Source organism: Lygodium microphyllum, chromosome 6, assembly GCF_053477565.2.
Source record: "Lygodium microphyllum isolate KBCC chromosome 6, Lygodium_microphyllum_v1.1.10, whole genome shotgun sequence".
Lineage (NCBI taxonomy): Eukaryota > Viridiplantae > Streptophyta > Polypodiopsida > Schizaeales > Lygodiaceae > Lygodium > Lygodium microphyllum.
The window spans coordinates 173029721-173035738 of NC_141140.1; positions in this window are offsets into that span (position 1 = coordinate 173029721).

The following is a 6018-nucleotide window of genomic DNA, read 5'->3' on the forward strand; positions in this document are numbered from 1 at the left end:
ATTAGTGGGGATTGGAGACAACTTTATTGGGACAAGGTCGATGAGTAATTATTGTGAGTATACAAGTCTTTGTAGGAGAAGAGGGTATTAGGATGAATATCAATGCATGCATATAAGCTTTGGGTGAAGTCATTGACCTAGTTAAAGAGGCACCTAGAGCCATAGTTTGTGATGACCATTAAATAGGAGAATATAGAGCATATGGGTCTAGCTACGAGAGAGATAGGTATACACATTAACTTGGGCATTGCAAACTTTCTTAGATACACCCAATAACTCATTGTTTTATGAGGCATTGATGGTGATTATGTAATCTGCAATGTAGGTTTAATCCAAGGGTAGAATGATTGGCCCTTAAGCATTCCTTCTTGTTATATTAATGTCATTCCCTCCATCAACACTTCGGGGGATACTATTTTTACGCATTTCTACATATAGAAGGGTACCATATAAAGGGTTTATTTATAGATTATGGGTATCTTCTATTTAGAAAAGACTCATAGATAAGATATTTATAAATAGACCTTGAATACATGTGATATAGAGACATACATAAAGTAAAACCTCGATCATCAATCAATATCATAAAAGTTTACCAAATAGTTAGCCTTCTTTCGAAACAAGTTTTAATGGTATGGAAACATTTTTCAAGACTAGTGTTTCAACAAGATTAGGCTTAATACAATGATACAAAAACTTCCTAGGTCCTCAACTAGGATATTATCATTATTGAAACTCTTTAGGTCCAATGGCAAGCCTTGAAAAGGTATGGGGACCAATGGGAGGAGATATATTAGCAACACCCTAATCACTCATACCATCAATTTCCTTTTTTTTCAGAATATCTACTTATGTTGTTTTATGAGTGGTGAAAAAGATGAACCTCACTTCACAACCTAAAAACACAAAAAAAAAGAGTGCCAAAAAATTGAATGACTTTGTCAAAGTGTGAAACTCAATAATATTTTCTAAACTTGAGCAAACCGACACTTGGGGAGCTCACTATATGTATATCCTCTATATCACGTGCATTCAAGGTCTATTTATAAATATCCTTGTTAGTGAATTTTCCATGAATAAAATACAACCCTTTTCTATTCAATCTATAAATAACCCCTTTTCAAATTTAACACCCTCTTGTATGTTTTATATATATATATATATATATATATATATATGGTATTTAAAAATCCTTTATTTTGAGCCCACATGATACATACATAAATCCATGAGTGACATCCTCGAGAATCAACAAAACTTATATTATAACTATGAAACATATAAATTGTTGAGTAAGAAAACAACCACCAGGCAGTAAACTTCTTTACCTCAATTTTCAAGATTCGAGAAACCACAAGCTAAGTGCTCCTCAAACCTTGAAGCTCTTTTACAACAAAGAAAATTTGCTATCTGAATTATATTAAGCATGACTCTCCTCTCTTGTTACATCTGTTTATATAGTAGTGAGAGGACGGGGGTAAAGAGAGGGTGCCTGCTTTTTGGCGTTTTTTGATGACATCATTGATGACAAAGATTTTCATTTATTTCTGCCTTGCAACTTGTTTGGATCATAAATTTGTCATATGAACTCCAAATATAGACGCTCGGATACTTAAAACAATCAAAATGCATCTAGTCGATAAGCCAACGTGGGCAGAATTGCAAAAAATCCATCAAAAATAGGTAAAAATAATGATTTTTGTAAATCACTTTATTTTTATTGATCTTTTGTCTTGGAGGACTTATCCCCTTCAAAATAAGTCACAGTATATATTTGGATCTATCTAAAGTGGAAATTAAGTCATCTAAACATGATACTAGAGATTTCAAACTATTCTAGTAAACCAGTCCTACTTCTTATAAATCTTGTAGAGATTTTGCAATTTTTTCCATGTGTGGATGTGCAACATAAATCAATTTTCTTTGGAATGTATATGCACATTGTTTATTAAAATACACTAAGTAATGGGGACATTACATACTCTTGAACCTGCACATGACCAAGGAGTAGCACCTGTATCCCGAGCCGACTACGTGCTCACTACATCCACGTCTCTGCAACATCTCCTAGAATCACTCCCTCCGTTCGGCCCAAGTCTGGAGCATCGACCTCGCCTATTGGAAACCAAAGCATTAGAGCGTATCGAAGTAGATCTAACAAAACGGTTTGATGGTGTCCGTGATAGCTCTTGGTCTGCCATATCTCTAAACGAGCCATTTGATCTGGAGACATACGTGTGAAGATCTCCTATAGCTCCTCGTCCTTCATCCTCGACTGTGCGGATCCAAATATCCACAAAGGTCACGTGCACATACAAAAATTGATGTTAGCATAATCAATATAAATCAAGCAAAGCACAATAATATAAATCCTTTAAAAATGACCTTACTTAAAATGCATATCTTATGTACCCTTACAAGCGACTCATCAATGAATTGAGTAGGTGGATGCTCCAAGTATGAAGTATCCTATGGTGCCATCTCAATCTCCTGACATAACTCTGCAATACACTAGAAGGTTGATAGACATGTCACCATAAAAGGATGAGTCCACCTCATTCTCAAAGAATTCTTGGACTCCTATATTTCCTTCATTGTTACCTGATTCTAGCTCCTTTACATGCTCCAATCTTTTGGCGGTCTCCATCCCCTGTAATATCGACCCCTCTATTTGCATACTATCCTCATCTACACTGGGAACACTACTTTCATCATATACTCTCACACTTCAAGGAGCTGAAGGTACAGCATACCACCATCGAGATTGTTGGGGGTTTGGATAGAAAATTACCCGTTCAAAATCACGTACAAGAGAGATTCAACTTTTGTGACATGTACCATGTCATTATAAAATTTAAAAAAACATGAGTTCATGCACCTGTTTACAATGGGCCAGTATTACAAACATGTCGCGCAAATCTGTCCATCCTTTTTTGGAATCTATTTCGAGAAATCCATATAATTAGTTGTCTATTTTGTATTGTACATTGAAATAGTTAATTAGTTGTCACATATAAAATATAGATACGGCAAACCCTAAACACATAGTCACCTTTGGACTACATCCCCTCGAGAATTCCCGCTCCTCAGTTGAGACCTCTATCCCTTTGCGAGACGTTGCAGTCAAAGATCCATGTAGCCATCGCAGCGTCTCCTCCATGCCCTCGGGATATCGCTTCTTCCTGATCTTTCCTGGCTTGCTTGTACCTAGCGAGTCATGTCTCCATGGAGGCATGGTGCAACATACAAAAATGGTTCAGTTTCTCCTCCATTGCAACATCCATCCTTTTTTCTACCCCATTTCCAACCACCACATCTCCGCTCAATCTATCATCGTCCTTCAATGACCATAGCATATTATTGTTAGAATCCACTATTGGTAGCCACTATGAAATATGCACTAATGCCTCAGACACCAACCAACCTTCTAATTGAGCTCGTTGTTGCACAAAGCCTCTTAGGTTTTTCATGAAGCGCTCCAAGAAGAATATCCATCGCATATAGACAGCTCTAGAAATCTCCACTTCATCTACAAGATGCATCAGAAGGTGGGCTTGTATCATGAGCATGTTGGTGGGCAGATACTTCTCAATGAGATAGACTGTCTCCATTGCTCCTACCTTGCAAATTCAATAGAGGATGTCTTAATCTCCTTCTGTGAGATCGATTACACTAAATTTGACAACCTGTAAAACTCCCCGCATATTTCTGGAGTAAGGCATCCTGTGATCGTGATCGGTACTACAAACTGCCACAAATGAAGAAGCACTACAAACAATGACTACACTCCCAATAGCAAAACATGCATGCCACTTACAATCCATTCATAGTACAAACTTGACATATCTTATGCCAATCATGCAATTTTAGCCCTAATAATTCATCGTCTTTAGAAAAGACGGATCGGAGAGAATGCATCATACCTATACGAGTGTAGATAGAATTGATAATTTTCTTCACAAAGCACTCGTCTTTTGTGGATAGAACCCAAGGAGAGTGAGGTAGCTGCAAGCAACCATCAACACTCAAAGCATCTCCATCTTGCCTACCTCCTTCAAATCCATTCATATCCCTACAGTGTCTCTCTTTCCTGTGATGTGATCCCATAGTAACCTGCCCACAATGTTGAAAATATACATGGGATCCAATAAGTGGTTGATTTGTAAGTGGGTCCAATATGGCAACTCATAAAAAAATGAGAACCATCACATTTCATTTGGATGTGACTCTGTGTGGACCATTTTCAGCTCTTACTAGCTTTGGGCGTTCATTTGTGGGTGTTGGAGGTCATCCAAGAAAACCTTCCCTCAGTTCATGACTCTATGGAAAGAAAGCAGTGTGTCCTTGATATACCATCTTCTTCATAGTTCGTGACCTTCGAGAGTCTAAGTATGGCCCACACAATGGAGATGCATGATAACCTGAGGTAACCAGATCTATCCCAACACCTCTATTTAGGGAATACAAACTCGAACAAGGCATGATAGATATTGTTAAAAATGTTGATCTAAGCTAGTTGGCTATGGTGGATGCAAATCATAGAACCGATACATGATAGAGAGAAGAGATTGTAACTCAAGTGAATTAGGTTACAAGATAGATTAGCTTGGACTCATAAACACAATTTTGAGTGACTCAAACTGAAAGTTCCATTCCATTATGAATGAGTGTCAAGTACATGGTTACATAGATTTTTGGATATCACCACTTTCTTCTCTGTGCTTATGGGATTCTAGATATCTTTTCCTAGATCTTTTGAAGCATACAAATTTTTTCATCTCTCTTATACAAAGCCTCTTCTAGGCATATATCATTTGATTTCTCAACACCCCCCCTCAAATGATGAGTCTCTACCCTTGATGGCTTTTGCCCCCCTTCATATGAACATGGACTAGGAGACTAGCTCTTTGGCAGCCTAGTCAAGTTAAGGCTTGAAACTTTACATCTTGGTAGGGTTTTTACATCCACTATGGGAAGCAGATCCACTCAGGGAATTCTAGATCATCTATGGAAAATTTTTATAAAACATTTTGTTGGTTTGTAGCAGCAGAAAATATTTTCTTCATTCTTTTTGTTTTGTTGCTTCTTTGGCAACCTTTGATCTTCTTCGTCTTTTTGGACTTCTTTATCTTCATGCTCCTTGGCTTTTGTTGTGCTCCTTATCCCTTTTGTCGATGTGTGGTATGTGCTTTTTACTCCAGTCTTCTTGACACGTTCTTTCTGCTTCATGCTTTTACAAATGGATACACTGATGGGTACATGGGCTTGGTTTGACAAACTTTCATACATTGAAGTTTGGGATACATGAATTTCTTGGATTTTAATGGATAGACAATCACTAAAAGGGCTTGACATGGCAATGGATTTTGGAGAAGTGCAGGTGTGAATAAGTAAGTGTGGGAGAGAAAAAATGAGCTGGTGTGAGTGGACTTTAAAGGCTAGGTCTTTAATCTTACTATTAACCTTTACAAAAAAATAGAATTTAGAAAAAAAAACAAAATAAGGATAATGTCAAGCTACAAGCAGCGCATTTGGGTTGTGACGAGGAGAGGGAGCAGGACCTGGGTGCCGCTCGTGATGTAATCACAGCTCCTATACTGCTAAGCCCACAAGGATTCGCCATAGCCACCTTCACAAGATACTTCATCGGAGCTTCTCCTGTAGACTTCTTTTCACCATCTTCCTTTGTCTCAGCTTCTCTCTCTGTTTGAGAGTCTCATTGTGCACAGCAGCAGACTTTCTTGGCATTGTCTCCGCTTGTTAACGCAGTGTGTCGCCTACCTCCTGAACTCTCATGCTGCCTCTGCACCAAGTAGAACGTTCTTCTACACCTTTACTATGCGTGCGGAGTAATCTATGGAAGGAGTTGGATGCTAGAGGATGAGAGATCCAATTCCGTGGGAAGCTCTGACATACCTTCTTTCCCTTCAGGTTCTTTCCTCTTGATGCCTAATACAGACTCCTTTTTTTTCTTGAGCTAATCGCTCAACCGCGATCAGCTTCTTGGCCTTTGTAAGG